Source organism: Lissotriton helveticus, chromosome 5_2 (assembly GCF_964261635.1).
Source record: "Lissotriton helveticus chromosome 5_2, aLisHel1.1, whole genome shotgun sequence".
Taxonomy (NCBI): Eukaryota; Metazoa; Chordata; class Amphibia; order Caudata; family Salamandridae; genus Lissotriton; species Lissotriton helveticus.
The window spans coordinates 15,607,984-15,625,200 of record NC_136066.1 but is presented as its reverse complement, the minus strand read 5'-3'; the positions used below and the strand labels follow the sequence as shown (position 1 = coordinate 15,625,200).

At 49.6% G+C, this 17,217-nt stretch overlaps 1 protein-coding gene across 1 annotated transcript in view; it reads left to right on the top strand.

Annotated features, from left to right (window-relative positions):
- The window catches only part of COL27A1 (collagen type XXVII alpha 1 chain), a 1,232,768-nt gene that overhangs the window by 890,513 nt on the left and 325,038 nt on the right, over nt 1-17,217 (top strand). The gene's annotated exons all lie outside the window — the stretch shown is intronic.

Genomic DNA, 17,217 nt, shown 5'->3' with positions numbered 1-17,217 from the left:
GGCTAGACCGCTGATGGGGAGCAGGAACATGTAAACACGGCTAGATCGCTGACGGGAAACAGGAACATGTACACGCAGCTAAACCGCTGAGGGGAACAGGAACATGTACATACGGCTAGACCGCTGATGCGGAAAAGGAACATGTACACGCGGCTAAACCACTAATGGGGAACAGGAACATGTACACACGGCTAGACCGCTGATGGAAAACAGTACCATGTACACATGGCTAGACCGCTGACAGGGAACAGGAACATGTACACAGGGCTAGACCTCTGATGCGGAACAGGAACATGTACACAGGGCTAGACTGCTGGTGGGGAACAAGAACATGTACACAGGGCTAGACTACTGATGGGGAACAAGAACACGTACACAGGGCTAGACCGCTGATGGGGAACAGGAACACGTACACAGGGCTAGACTTCTGACGGGGAACAGGAACATGTAAACACGGCTAGACCGCTGATGGGAAAAAGGAACATGTAAACACGGCTAGACCGCTGACAGGGAACAGGAACATGTACACAGGGCTAGACCTCTGATGCGGAACAGGAACATGTACACAGGGCTAGACTGCTGGTGGGGAACAAGAACATGTACACAGGGCTAGACTACTGATGGGGAACAAGAACACGTACACAGGGCTAGACCGCTGATGGGGAACAGGAACACGTACACAGGGCTAGACCACTGATGGGGAACAGGAACACATACACAGAGTTAGACCGCTGACAAGGAACAGGAACACTTACAAAGGGCTAGACCACTGACGGGGAACAAGAACACATACACAGGGCTAGACCGCAGATGGGGAACAAGAACACATACACAGGGTTAGAGCGCTGACAAGGAACAGGAACACGTACACAGGGCTAGACCGCAGATGGGGAACAAGAACACATACACAGGGCTAGACCGCAGATGGGGAACAAGAACACATACACAGGGCTAGACCGCTGACGGGGAACAGGAACACATACACAGGGCTAAACCGCTGATGGGGAACAGGAACACGTACACAGGGCTAGACCACTGATGGGGAACAGGAATATGTACACAGGGCTAGACCGCAGATGGGGAACAGGAACATGTACACAGGGCTAGACCGCTGACGGGGAACAGGAACGCGTACACAGGGCTAGACCGCTGACGGGGAACAGGAACATGTACACAGGGCTAGACCGCTGACAAGGAACAGGAACACTTACAAAGGGCTAGACCAGTGACGGGGAACAGGAACATGTACACACGGCTAGACCGCTGATGCGGAACAAGAACACATGCACAGGGCTAGACCGCTGACGGGGAACAGGAACACGTACACAGGGCTAGACCACTGACGGGGAACAGGAACACATACACAGGGCTAGACCGCTGACGGGGAACAGGAACACGTACACAGGGCTAGACCACTGATGGGGAACAGGAACATGTACACAGGGCTCGACCGCTGACGGGGAACAGGAACACGTACACAGGGCTAGACCACTGACGGGGAACAGGAACACGTACACAGGGCTAGACCGCTGACGGGGAACAGGAACACGTACACTGGGCTAGACCACTGATGGGAAAAAGGAACATGTAAACACGGCTAGACCGCTGACAGGGAACAGGAACATGTACACAGGGCTAGACCGCTGATGCGGAACAGGAACACATACACAGGGCTAGACCGTTGACGGGAAACAGGAACACGTACACAGGGCTAGACCACTGACAGGGAACAGGAACATGTACACAGGGCTAGACCGCTGATGGGGAGCAGGAACATGTAAACACGGCTAGACCGCTGACGGGAAACAGGAACATGTACACGCAGCTAAACCGCTGAGGGGAACAGGAACATGTACATACGGCTAGACCGCTGATGCGGAAAAGGAACATGTACACGCGGCTAAACCACTAATGGGAAACAGGAACATGTACACACGGCTAGACCGCTGATGGAAAACAGTAACATGTACACATGGCTAGACCGCTGGTGGGGAACAGGAACATGTACACAGGGCTAGACCGCTTACTGGGAACAGGAACATGTACACGCGGCTAGACTTCTGACGGGGAACAGGAACATGTAAACACGACTAGACCGCTGATGGGAAAAAGGAACATGTAAACACAGCTAGACCGCTGACAGGGAACAGGAACATGTACACAGGGCTAGACCGCTGATGCGGAACAGGAACATGTACACAGGGCTAGACTGCTGGTGGGGAACAAGAACATGTACACAGGGCTAGACTACTGATGGGGAACAGGAACACGTATACAGGGCTAGACCGCTGATGGGGAACAGGAACACGTACACAGGGCTAGACCGCTGATGGGGAACAGGAACACGTACACAGGGCTAGACCGCTGATGGGGAACAGGAACACGTACACAGGGCTAGACCGCTGACGGGGAACAGGAACACATACACAGGGCTAGACCACTGATGGGGAACAGGAACATGTACACAGGGCTCGACCGCTGACGGGGAACAGGAACACGTACACAGGGCTAGACCACTGACGGGGAACAGGAACACGTACACAGGGCTAGACCGCTGACGGGGAACAGGAACACGTACACAGGGCTAGACCACTGACGGGGAACAGGAACACGTACACAGGGCTAGACCACTGATGGGGAACAGGAACATGTACACAGGGCTCGACCGCTGACGGGGAACAGGAACACGTACACAGGGCTAGACCACTGACGGGGAACAGGAACACGTACACAGGGCTAGACCGCTGACGGGGAACAGGAACACGTACACAGGGCTAGACCACTGATGGGCAACAGGAACACATACACAGGGCTAGACCGTTTGTGGTAAATAAATAATTAAATACCTGTTCTATTTTTGACTAGATATACAATAACAGATAGCTCAATAAATAAGAGTCAAGATTCGAGGTAGCTGAAGTTTGACAGGCTTTAATTAAGCATAAAGGACTGGAACAGGACAGCCTGCATGGGAATAGGATGGCAGGGCCCGGCAGCTGCCGGGGCAGGATCTGGGAATGGCTAGCAAACTTTAATAACAGTGCACAATATTTATAGTTAAACAAAATACATTACATTCAATGCAGGGGGCGTAGCAGTGGGCGGAGTTCGTACCATTCGCGAAAGATAAGGCAGAAAGTAGGTGTAACAAGAGGCGTGTACATAGACATGTGATGTAAACGTAACAGAATATGTCATAAAAAGGGGCGGAAACATGGAGGGGGCTACCTGAGCAGCTGGGACCTTTAACCTAGTGGTGCGCGCAAACTGGCAATGAGGAGAACTGGGGGCTTATGACTTCTGCACTAGAAGAGGAGACGAAAGTCTGGAGGGTCAGAGCGACATGTACCTAGGCATATCTAGTATCTGGTGTTTAGAGAACATGTTGATAGAATCCAAAAGTTATCAGGGTAAAGGCTAACAGACTCTAAGACTGGGGCATGCATTATTCTACATGTAGTGCGTGCTGAGGAATATTAAATGACCATTAATACAGTATTTCTCTTACATGGAGACGTAAAGGCTAGACCATGACGGAAACTATTGATGCGATGCAGTAGCTTAGGAATGCAGAGAAGGAGGGCTGGACTGATAACTGGAAACATAACATACTCTTGGCAGACTGGAGGCAGAACCAGGCCGAGCCGGGCACTGCGAGGCATGAAAGTAAGCTAAGGGTCAGGGATACAGGTGGGGGCTGTATCGCTCCTCGGAGAGGGTTCAGGAAACAGGAGCTGAATCTGAGTCCGGGCCCTTTTGAGGCCTAGAAACGGGGATAATTCAATGAATTAACGTGCACACTGTAAAATGTGGCAACGTAGGATGACATAGGCCTAATATTCGTTGTATTCACGAGGACAGGAAACTGGCATACTAGAGATGGACACAACTGTAATTGCGTCTTTAATCGATCAGAGGGGAATACATGCATATCGATCATGCACATATATCATAACATGGGGAACACGTAGGCACATATAACATGTCAAAAATTTACTTTTCCACATTCCCTCCTTGTGCCCTACGTTTCCATCAGGAAACATCAATATTCATGATACCATCTATCATTTCATATAGCATCATTTGCTCGTCTCGAATTGTCTTGGAACGGGACTTAGGACTAGGACTTGGAATACAGGATGTAGCACAAATGCCGCAAATCGCAGGGCCACATTGTATACAGAGGCAGCAACTGAAAATGATCATTACTGCTATACCTAGGAATGACAATACTTTCCATCCCCAGGCAGAAATTATACTCCAGAGCCAACCGGACCATGTCCAGGTTCCTGGATTCTGGTGTAACTGATGGGCAATTTTATGAAGTCTGGTTATAGCTGAATAAACAGACGGCGCGTTATTAGGAATGAAAATGCAGCAACTAGATCCGATGACTCTACATGCTCCTCCTCTATCGGCCAGTATGACGTCAAGAACGAGACGATTTTGGAGCACGACAAATCTCATAGCAGATTGCTCTTCAGTTAAGTTACCTAAAGCAGAAGTAGTCTCATTCACTACTGCTTCAAGGGTTCTGGTTAACCTACGGATTAGCTTACTATTCTGGATAGGTCCTATAAAGAAGAAGAAACCTTTATTGAAATCTTGATATTGTTCTAGAGTAGTTTCAGTTTGATCGACAATTGGGGACTCGATCTCCCTTTTATGTCTGACGTGTACTAGATGCGTGTTTCTATGATAATCAGATGGGGCTAGAAAAACTGGTGGCAGTAGGAAGGCAATGTAACATGTTCCATCCCAATCGAGGGGCAGACGAACATATGCGGTCTGACCACAAACAAAATAAGAATGACGTGAGGCTTTGAAAATAGATTTCCCACTGTCACTATACTCGACAATAGTAGTACAATCACTATGTCCTACATGTGCGGAACCATTCTTTCTGACACATAATTCGCCTTTGACTGGTAGTACTGAAATAGCAGGCAAGTCTGGAGTAGTATCGGACTGAACATTCAGGACCATAAAATCCGAAGAATAATTACCTAAATTATAAACTTCATTTTCTAGATCTATCCCTGTTCTATGGGAGAGACCTTGCTTGTCTGGAAAACATGTACTATTCAGAAGGGACATATCTGTTGAGGATGACGTTAACGTGGACCATGCTCCACATGAACCATTATGTGAAAACGGATAAGGAAAGAGTGGCAGAACTCCCTTCGGTGTCTGGAAAGGGGGGAGTCGACCACACACCCAACAATTAGTGGCATTGCTGGTCTGGTGTGAATAATGTAACATTCTGATGAATGTATTGTTGCGCATAGCAAGACGATAGGATAACTCGTGAGGAGGTAGATCACTAAATGTGTGCTCTACTGTAGCATTAGCAAACTTATTTACATGTGAAATTGGAAAACATAAATGTAATGCATAACTGGTGCAGGTAATCATCAAACTTAGAAACAATAAGAAACTTAGAAAAACGATACATCTGATAGAGTTTTGACTAACTCTCTCACTATGGGGGTCTATCTTATACATGTCAGGAACCTGTCTAACCGTTTCACCCGAGAGGGACTTAGACAATTAAACTGGCTGACTTATTTTACTAGACCGGAGCTTCTTTTTATACTCCTGCTGCGGAGTTTCCTCTAACAGGGAGGGCTTGATTTCAAAGTCAGTAGCGGGACAGTCCTTGAAAATAGGGCAGTCTTTAGAATTCTGGCAGTCCTTAAAAATGGAACAGTCCAATGTTTTTATGCGACATCCATGGAATTTCTTGACGTGTGACAGGTGCACCCAGCCCTTGCGGCCTTCCAGCTTCACGGCCGTGCGGGTGGTCAGAAGAACAAGTTGAGGTTGTTTCCAGCGGGGCTCCAGCGGACTTGAACGATCAAAATTTCGGACCAATACAAGACATCCCGGAACGATTTCATGCGGCTTCACCTCGGTATTGTCTGGAAATGCGGCGGCAACCTGTGAACGACAAGAGTGGAGGGCAGACATCAAGGAAGCTAGGTAATCTGTCAGCATATTACTGGAAACATCTGTAATACTTCGGGGTCTAGGTGTACCCCACATGTTCGGGGGGCGGCCGAATACGACCTCATACGGGGACAGACCTGATCGGGAATGTGCGACCATGCGCATATAAAATAGGGCGACTGGCAGAGCTACTAGCCAGTCTACACCTTTCTCTTTACAGACTTTGGCGATGCGGATTTTTAATGTCTGGTTATGTCTCTCTACGAGACCTGCTGCTTCAGGATGGCGTACACAATGGAACTTCCACTGGTACCCTAACAGAAGGGAAACATGCTTCATTAACTCAGATGAGAATGGCTGGCCGTTGTCTGAATACACGACCCTAGGGAGTCCATAACGGGGGAAGAATTCACGAACCAACTGCTTGGCAGTGGTCGCTGCTGTGTAATCTGGAACTGGATATGCTTCTGTCCACCTGGACAAAGCGCATACAACTACGAGGACATACTTGAAACCTCGACATCGCTCCATCTGAATATAATCCATCTGGAGGACTTCAAAAGGGTGGTCAGGAGGTTGGAATCCACCTTGTTCCACCGGGACACTTTTACCTGGATTGAATTGGCAACATATCATACAGGTACGGACTTTCTGCTTGGCTGCAGCTCGTAAGTGCTTGTTGAACCAAAGGTTCTGGATACTGTCTAACATAGCTTTTTCTCCTAGGTGTGCTGGACTATGTGCGGTATTAATAATGACTTGAACCATGGAGTCGGGGAGAAACCATGTGGCTTTTCCCTTCGTCACCCATCCCTGATCTGTCTGGACCCCTCCTTGTTCGGACCATTTCTTGATTTCTTCAGGAGTAGCATGTAACTGTATGTCTATGACATCTTGTGTAGGGTCCTTAACTGTCATACATGTAGTCGGATCTGGAGTGTGTGTCAGTGTCGTGTTAACTGGAATGTCTGGAGTCTGGGCTGTGAGCTTGGCTGTTCGATCTGCTAGATCGTTACCTTGGGAAATAATGTCAGTGACTTTCGTATGTGCTTTGCACTTCATGATAGCGATAGCTGTCGGTAAATGTATTGCATCTAACAGAGCTTGAATGAGGAGACCATGCTGAATCTTGGTTCCATGAGAAGTCATGAAACCTCTCTCCTGCCAGAGTACTCCGAAGTCGTGTACGACTCCGAATGCATAACGTGAATCTGTGTAAATATTAACTTTCAGGTTCTTGGCGTGTATGCAGGCGTGAGTCAGAGCAACTAGCTCTGCTGCTTGAGCAGACAGGGTGTCAATACGGTGTGTTTCAATAACTTCGGTGTCAGTAGTCACTGCATACGCGGCTACTAGTTCTCCTGTACTTGTTCTCATACATGAACCATCCACATAAAGTGTCAGGTCGGGATCTGGTAATGCAATGTCTGTCAGGTCTTGTCTTGGCTTAGTCATAGTGTTAACTACTTCCACACAGTCATGTGTGGCAGGATTTGAAGTAACTGACGGTAACAGTGTAGCAGGATTTAGAATGTTGCAGCGTCTGATTTCTATGTGTGGCTGGAACAGTGTCAATTCATAACCTGTTAAACGTGCAATTGTCAAGTGCTGAGTCTGTGTTCGGTTTAAAAGAACTTCCACAGAGTGTGGAACTTGTACTGTCAGGGAGTGTCCTAATACTATGGAATCACTTTGTCTGATAGCCAGAGCTGTGGCTGCAACTGACTTGAGGCACGCAGGCAGAGCCTGGGCTACTGGATCTAGTGTGCTCGAAAAATAAGCACAGGGCTTGTACTGTCCTGCTTGATCTTGTGTGAGAACAGATAATGCAGTACCATCACGTTCTGTGACAAAAAGTGTAAAAGACTTACTGTAGTTCGGTGTAGCTAGAACAGGTGCTTGGCATAAGGCTTTCTTTAATTCATTAAAAGCAAGTGTATGTTCAGATGTCCAAGGGAGGACAGTCGATACGGCTGCCTCCTGTGTCGTTAACTGTATCAGTGGCTTTGCTAGAAATGCATACTGAGGAATCCATTGTCTGCAGTAAGAAGTAAGGCCGATAAAAGCATGTACCTCCTTTTGTGTCTTGGGCTGAGGAAGACTCGCTATTAACTGGATACGGTCAGGTGTCAACTGCCTACCCCACTTGGACAGTAAGTGGCCTAAGTAGATCACTTGCTGGACACAGAATTGAAGCTTCGAAGGGGACACCTTGTGCCCCATCTCGGCTAGGAAATACAGGACTGTAAGTGACGCTCGCTCGCAGTCACGTTCAGAACGGGCTGTGATCAGTAGATCATCGACATACTGGAGCAGGGCAGTGTCAGTTGGCATGTGGATATTGTCTAGTTGTCTTTTAAGTGCTTGACTGTAAATACTAGGACTTTCTGTGAAACCTTGAGGAGCTCGTGTGAATTTATAGCTCCTTCCATTTAAACAAAAACCAAAAAGGTACTGGCTGTCTGGATGAATGGGGACACTGAAAAATGCATTCTTGAGGTCTATCACTGTAAAAAATACGGCTTCAGAATCAATAGCTGTCAATAGGGATGAAATATCTGGGACTACTGGATACTGGGGTATAATACATTTATTAAGTTCTCGAAGGTCAATCACTAATCGATATACTGGAGGTGCATTTGGATCAGTACGTTTCATGACTGGAATAATAGGAGAATTACATACATTGGAGTCAGTTTCTACAACCACTCCTTGAGCAATGAGCTCGTCAATAATTTTGGATAAGGCTGCTACAGCCTCAGGTGGCAGTCTGTACTGTCTGATTCGTGGCAGGACTATACCTTGCTTGAGAGTCACACGATGGGGTGTGATTTGCATACAACCAACATCAGTTGGACCTTGTGCCCATAGATGCTGGGGAACATTCAGTAATCTTGGATCAAAATCACGTAATACATAGTGACCCTTAAAGTCACGTAAAAACAAACGTATTCCTTCTGGGGAGCAGCAAATAACTGCACCTAATTCTTTCAATGTTTTAATACCTAACAAATTTTCTGGACATGACTTCGTAAGTAATAAATCAGTAGTTCGGGACAATGGACCAACTTCTAGAGTAACTGGCTTTGATATCTCGTTTACAATAGGCTTTCCTGAAAATCCAAGGGAAACATTTCTAGAGCCTGAGAGCGGAGCCCCTGGAACCTCGTCATGACTGATAGTAGTCCTACTTGCCCCTGTATCAATCAGAAACTTTCTGTCTTTCCCCAATACTTGACTGTGTACATAGGGACCCTCTTGATCTACAGGTATCTCGATGAGAGGCAAGCCTACCTCCCTCTCTAGGCTGTTTCATGAATATGGTTGATACTCTGGATACTCGGTCTGGGCATATTGGTACATCTGCTGTGTAACATGCTGTGTTGCAGCTATAGGCTGCGGTGCTGGAACTGTCTGTTGTGCATTCTGTGGTGACTGAGAAGTCTGTGAGACTTGTTCTTGTCTAGGCGGACGTGGTCTTTCTTTAGTCTTACCAGTTGCTATATTGTGTTTCAGAACTGCACACTCGTTTATAAAAATGACCTGGCTGTTTACAATAATTGCAGGTCCCTTTAACAGGAACTGCAGGATGACTGGCTTGACTCGGACCCCTCTTCTGACTGTCTTGTGGAACAGATTGTGCAACTAATACTTTCATTTTCGTGTCTTTCATACGTTTCCTTTCGTGTTCTTGCTCTTCCCTGATTCTATTCTGGTGATACTGGAGCATCTGAAGCATTTGTGACGGGGTATTAGCTTGCCAGGTACTTTCGACTTTCAAAACTCGATTTTTAACTTGTGGACTTGAATTCTCGACTAGTTTAGTAACAAAAAGATGAGGGTATGACTCACTACTCGTCTTCAAACCACTGTTAATACTAAAACATTTCTCGAATCTAGAATAAAAATCACTAGTATCTTCGTCTGGTTTCTGTTTACAGGCTGAGATTGCATCCCAGTCTTCCTTTTTCGTGGCTAGTAATCTTGGCAAAACTTGTATTAACAGTTCAGGTAATTCTTTACATTTATCTCCTAGACCGGTACCTGGTACACGTGTATTTTCTTCAGCTTCTAGAACTGCCCAATCTATCTTTTTCTCTCCCACCTCCCATTCTTTTTCCTTGAGTTTTTCATATACCCCTGCGGGCAACAGGACCTTTAGCATTTTAATTATATCTGGATACGTGTATTCTCCCATACGGAGCATGTCTTTTAATTCTCGGTGGAACCCTGCTGGATCTTTGTCATGACAGGGAATTAACTTTTTCATCTCTAAGAGTTCCATCTTCGTAATCGGGGTGTAAACAAATACTCGTTGCATTTCACCACCCTGTGTCCTAACTGGGTGTACTTCTCGTAATGGATGCTGTCTGTCTATGTAAAACGGTTTACTTTCTGGAGGTGAGACGTGAACAAAATGCGGATTCAGGAACGTTCTATATTTGTGGCGCTGTTCTAGAATGACACTAATTAAATCGGTACCTAAACCTTTCCATCTATACTGGAGTAACTCGTTCAGGATATCATGTAACGGACCTGGATCAGAATGTTGTCCCTCATACAGTGTAATGAGGTGCTGGATCATATACATACCCACCAGTCGCTGCTCGGCTGGGGGCAGTTTCAGAAACATTTGTGCCACTATTTCATCTGGAAAAGTGGTAGAATCAGTAATCCATCGGACTGCTGATCGGGCTAGTTCTTGTTCATGCATGGTACTAAGTTCACTATAACCGATTCGTGATTTCAGAATATGATCGGTAGCTTGAAATACTTGCTCGAGAGAACCTTGTTCTGGTGCTGGAGGAGGAAAAACTTTCTTGTGTTCTAGGCGTGAATGTCGGTCGGAAAGTCTAGTTCTACCTACATACGCTATTCTGGAAGGATTCTCGTCGTCTACCTCTTCAGTAGAAGAGTCGTCTTCTTTCTCACTTACTTGTGCTGCTTTGCGTTTCTCGTGTAACCTTATTATTTCCTTACGAATTTTCTTGTACATACTCTCTATACTACCTAGTGTCTTGTGTCTTCCCTCGGCTATATTATCACTCCACCTTGTCAGAACTTTCATTTCGGTCGGATCTTTAGTCGGATAATCTTGTTCCCTTATTAAACAATTGATTAGAAATTTTAATAGCATGAACTGGGTCTCAGCTTTCCTTAGAGACATGATTTCGCCAATACTTTCTGGATCGTCTCCTGTACGGATGAAACGATATATTCTGTCTAGATCTTCTTTCATATTCGGTAGGGTGTCCAAATACTCGGTCACCCGTCTTACACGCAATGAATATATAACCATATTATCATCGCCTGGGACTGGATCATAACGGCATTCTGTAAGGGCTCGTCTGATATCTGCAACGGACTGATGTTTGGGCGTACGCTGTAACGCACGTTCATGTAACTCGACTAATGTTACACTTTTGTGTGGCGGCGGGGTACCAGGAAGACCTCCCCCCGCGGCCCCTAAACTGGAATCGTCGACGGATACTCTTCGTGCTGGCAGAGTGACCGATGTAGCGGGTACTTGTACTGTAGGCTGGACCGGGGGTACCGTAACAGGTGCTGTAACAGGTGCCCCGGTGGCTGGAGGAGCAGGAATTACATTATTTACAGGAGCTGGCGGAGCAGGATTTGCATATTCTGGGACTGTGTCGTCCAAATAGGATGAGAGAAAAATATCAGCTGCGGTCGGTTTGTGACGTAGCTTAATCGGAACTAATGGCGGCGGAAAATTACATGGTGCTTCCGGGGTTGCTTTTGGCAAGCCCTCGGCAAGAAGAGGATACATACCATTGATGAGGGCATTTCTCTGTCTGTCTGACTGTTCGGCTTTAACTCGTTCACCTATTTCGATTAATTCCCTTTCTTGGGCTCTTTCTGAGGATTCTCTACTTAATTCTGACTTTCTGATTTCCTTTTCGGTTCTTTTATGAGATTCTTTGCGCCATAACTCGATGGCATCTTTCTGTGACTGCCTGGATTTCTTTTTCCATAATGCTTCTTCTACTCGCATGATGCACTCGGCATCCCATGTGCCTGATACAGGCCATCTATATTTCTCTTCTAGATCTTTAGTATACTCGACCCATAAGTCTAGATATAATATGGCACTTATGCCATGCTTATGATACATAAAATGACCTGGACTGTCCCTAGGCGGGACAGGAACTGCTTCTTCGAGCAGACCTTTTCTAGTTCTTAACCGACGTAACTTGGAGAACAGAGGCATAACGCAAACTGGGATCTGGACACACTACAATACACGATGAAACACAATAATGACTGAGGAAACAACTCATTCATACCACGACATTGAAAACACATTGAAATGACATTTAAAATAACAGTTCGGACAGAAACATTACCTGGAATACTTGAGAATAAAAACACATGAATTTCTCGAGAACAGAACTTACTAGAACAGACTAGATGCACTGCTGAAACAGTACGAAACTTACCGGTCCCATAAAGAGACACGTCAGGACTCGCATCCACCTAAGTGGACACTTCGTGTTGGATTTGCGTACCCAAACCCACGGACAAATTAATTGACCCTGTCTAGATACTACCCCAGCAACGGTACTCACCGGGCAGCAAGAACGGAAGGCCTCGGACTGGACTGGACTGCTACGACGACGGACTACGAACTTCGGACTTCAGTTACGGGTGGGCCTCCGGATACCTCGGACCTTGAACTCTCGGCTTGGGCTCTGGTCGAGACTCGCCGCGTTCCTCCACCGCCTCGTCTGGATGCTGGACCGCAACCTCCGTCTCCTCCGTGGACCTGAGGGATACTTGAAGCAGAAATATCTGCCACTGCGCAGGATGGTTCCGTCACGGCTGCAGAGGGTCAGGGGGCTTGCGTGGCTTCTCCGGCGCGTGGGGAAAGGGCAAGTCCCTATTCGGGCGCCATTATGTGGTAAATAAATAATTAAATACCTGTTCTATTTTTGACTAGATATACAATAACAGATAGCTCAATAAATAAGAGTCAAGATTCGAGGTAGCTGAAGTTTGACAGGCTTTAATTAAGCATAAAGGACTGGAACAGGACAGCCTGCATGGGAATAGGATGGCAGGGCCCGGCAGCTGCCGGGGCAGGATCTGGGAATGGCTAGCAAACTTTAATAACAGTGCACAATATTTATAGTTAAACAAACTACATTACATTCAATGCAGGGGGCGTAGCAGTGGGCGGAGTTCGTACCATTCGCGAAAGATAAGGCAGAAAGTAGGTGTAACAAGAGGCGTGTACATAGACATGTGATGTAAACGTAACAGAATATGTCATAAAAAGGGGCGGAAACATGGAGGGGGCTACCTGAGCAGCTGGGACCTTTAACCTAGTGGTGCGCGCAAACTGGCAATGAGGAGAACTGGGGGCTTATGACTTCTGCACTAGAAGAGGAGACGAAAGTCTGGAGGGTCAGAGCGACATGTACCTAGGCATATCTAGTATCTGGTGTTTAGAGAACATGTTGATAGAATCCAAAAGTTATCAGGGTAAAGGCTAACAGACTCTAAGACTGGGGCATGCATTATTCTACATGTAGTGCGTGCTGAGGAATATTAAATGACCATTAATACAGTATTTCTCTTACATGGAGACGTAAAGGCTAGACCATGACGGAAACTATTGATGCGATGCAGTAGCTTAGGAATGCAGAGAAGGAGGGCTGGACTGATAACTGGAAACATAACATACTCTTGGCAGACTGGAGGCAGAACCAGGCCGAGCCGGGCACTGCGAGGCATGAAAGTAAGCTAAGGGTCAGGGATACAGGTGGGGGCTGTATCGCTCCTCGGAGAGGGTTCAGGAAACAGGAGCTGAATCTGAGTCCGGGCCCTTTTGAGGCCTAGAAACGGGGATAATTCAATGAATTAACGTGCACACTGTAAAATGTGGCAACGTAGGATGACATAGGCCTAATATTCGTTGTATTCACGAGGACAGGAAACTGGCATACTAGAGATGGACACAACTGTAATTGCGTCTTTAATCGATCAGAGGGGAATACATGCATATCGATCATGCACATATATCATAACATGGGGAACACGTAGGCACATATAACATGTCAAAAATTTACTTTTCCACACGTTGACGGGAAACAGGAACACGTACACAGGGCTAGACCACTGACAGGGAACAGGAACATGTACACAGGGCTAGACCGCTGATGGGGAGCAGGAACATGTAAACACGGCTAGACCGCTGACGGGAAACAGGAACATGTACACGCAGCTAAACCGCTGAGGGGAACAGGAACATGTACACACGGCTAGACCGCTGATGCGGAACAAGAACACATACACAGGGCTAGACCGCTGACGGGGAACAGGAACACGTACACAGGGCTAGACCACTGATGGGGAACAGGAACATGTACACAGGGCTCGACCGCTGATGGGGAACAGGAACACGTACACAGGGCTAGACCACTGACGGGGAACAGGAACACGTACACAGGGCTAGACCACTGATGGGGAACAGGAACATGTACACAGGGCTAGACCACTGATGGGGAACAGGAACACGTACACAGGGCTAGACCACTGATGGGGAACAGGAACATGTACACAGGGCTAGACCACTGATGGGGAACAGGAACACGTACACAGGGCTAGACCACTGATGGGGAACAGGAACATGTACACAGGGCTAGACCACTGATGGGGAACAGGAACACGTACACAGGGCTAGACCACTGATGGGGAACAGGAACATGTACACAGGGCTAGACCACTGATGGGGAACAGGAACACGTACACAGGGCTAGACCACTGATGGGGAACAGGAACATGTACACAGGGCTAGACCGCTGACGGGGAACAGGAACACGTACACAGGGCTAGACCGCTGACGGGGAACAGGAACACGTACACAGGGCTAGACCGCTGACGGGGAACAGGAACACGTACACAGGGCTAGACCGCTGACAAGGAACAGGAACACGTACACAGGGCTAGACCGCTGACGGGGAACAGGAACACGTACACAGGGCTAGACCGCTAATGGGGAACAGGAACACGTACACAGGGCTAGACCACTGACGGGGAACAGGAACACGTACACAGGGCTAGACCGCTGACGGGGAACAGGAACACGTACACAGGGCTAGACCACTGATGGGGAACAGGAACATGTACACAGGGCTCGACCGCTGACGGGGAACAGGAACACGTACACAGGGCTAGACCACTGACGGGGAACAGGAACACGTACACAGGGCTAGACCACTGACGGGGAACAGGAACACGTACACAGGGCTAGACCACTGACGGGGAACAGGAACACGTACACAGGGCTAGACCACGGATGGTGGGGTCTTCACCAACAGGGATCAGTCTCTATAATATTCTTTATAACAGATTCAGGGGTGACTGGAAGGCCCTTTTCATATTGAGTTTCAGTGATTCTACTCCAGAGAGAGGGGGAGGGGCAGTGAACCTCACCCGAGGCTGCAATTTAGTGGATGTAAGATATGAACAAACAAGAAGCAGAGGTTCCTTCCATATTCCGAGTGCATTGGTGTCCGTGTACTCAAAGGACCATCCACCCCTTTAGACCAGTGTCCCACATCCTCCAAAATCCACCTTTGCCCCTCGACTCTGTATTCTGCCTCCATGCGCCCTCTGGGGACCCCTCTCACCCGCAGCACGCTCTGGGGACCCCTCTCACTTGCAGCGCGCTCTGGGGACCCCTCTCACCCGCAGCACGCTCTGGGGACCCCTCTCACTCGCAGCACGCTCTGGGGACCCCTCTCACCCGCAGCGTGCTCATGGGGACCCCTCTCACTCGCAGCGCGCTCTGGGGACCCCTCTCACCCGCAGCGCGCTCTGGGGACCCCTCTCACCCGCAGCGTGCTCTGGGAACCCCTCTCACCAGCAGCGTGCTCTGGGGACCCCTCTCCCTTGCAGCGCGCTCTGGGGACCCCTCTCACCAGCAGCGTGCTTTGGGGACCCCTCTCACCCACAGTGCGCTCTGGGAACCCCTCTCACCCGCAGCACGCTCTGGGGACCCCTCTCACCCGCAGCGCGCTCTGGGGACCCCTCTCACCCGCAGCGCGCTCTGGGGACCCATCTCACCTGCAGCGCGCTCTGGGGACCCCTCTCACCAGCAGCGTGCTCTGGAGACCCCTCTCACTTGCAGCGCGATCTGGGGACCCCTCTCACCAGCAGCGCGCTCTGGGGACCCCTCTCACCCGCAGCGCGCTCTGGGGACCCCTCTCACCCACAGCACGCTCTGGGGACCCCTCTCACCCGCAGCACGCTCTGGGGACCCCTCTCACCCGCAGCCCGCTCTGGGGACCCCTCTCACTCGCAGCGCGCTCTGGGGACCCCTCTCACCCGCAGCGCGCTCTGGGGACCCCTCTCACCCGCAGCGCGCTCTGGGGACCCCTCTCACCCGCAGCGTGCTCTGGGGACCCCTCTCACCCGCAGCGCGCTCTGGGTACCCCTCTCACCAGCAGTGCGCTCTGGGGACCCCTCTCACTTGCAGCGCGCTCTGGGGACCCCTCTCACCAGCAGCGCGCTCTGGGGACCCCTCTCACCCGCAGCGCGCTCTGGGGACCCCTCTCACCCGCAGCGCGCTCTGGGCACCCCTCTCACCCGCAGCGCGCTCTGGGGACCCCTCTCACTTGCAGCGCGCTCTGGGGACCCCTCTCACCCACAGCGCACTCTGGGGACCCCTCTCACTTGCAGCGCACTCTGGGGACCCCTCTCACTTGCAGCGCCCTCTGGGGACCCCTCTCACTTGCAGCGTGCTCTGGGGACCCCTCTCACCCGCAGCGTGCTCTGGGGACCCCTCTCACTTGCAGCGCGCTCTGGGGACCCCTCTCACTCGCAGCGCGCTCTGGGGACCCCTCTCACCCGTAGCGCTCTCTGGGGACCCCTCTCACCCGCAGCGCGCTCTGGGGACCCCTCTCACCCGCAGCGCGCTCTGGGGACCCCTCTCACCCGCAGCGCGCTCTGGGGACCCCTCTCACCCGCAGCGTGCTCTGGGGACCCCTCTCACCAGCAGCACGCTCTGGGGACCCCTCTCACTTGCAGCGTGCTCTGGGGACCCCTCTCACCCGCAGCGCGCTCTGGGGACCCCTCTCACTTGCAGCGTGCTCTGGGGACCCCTCTCACCCGCAGCGCGCTCTGAGGACCCCTCTCACCTGCAGCGTGCTCTGGGGACCCCTCTCACCCGCAGCGCGCTCTGGGGACCCCTCTCACCCGCAGCGCGCTCTGGGGACCCCTCTCACCCACAGCGTGCTCTGG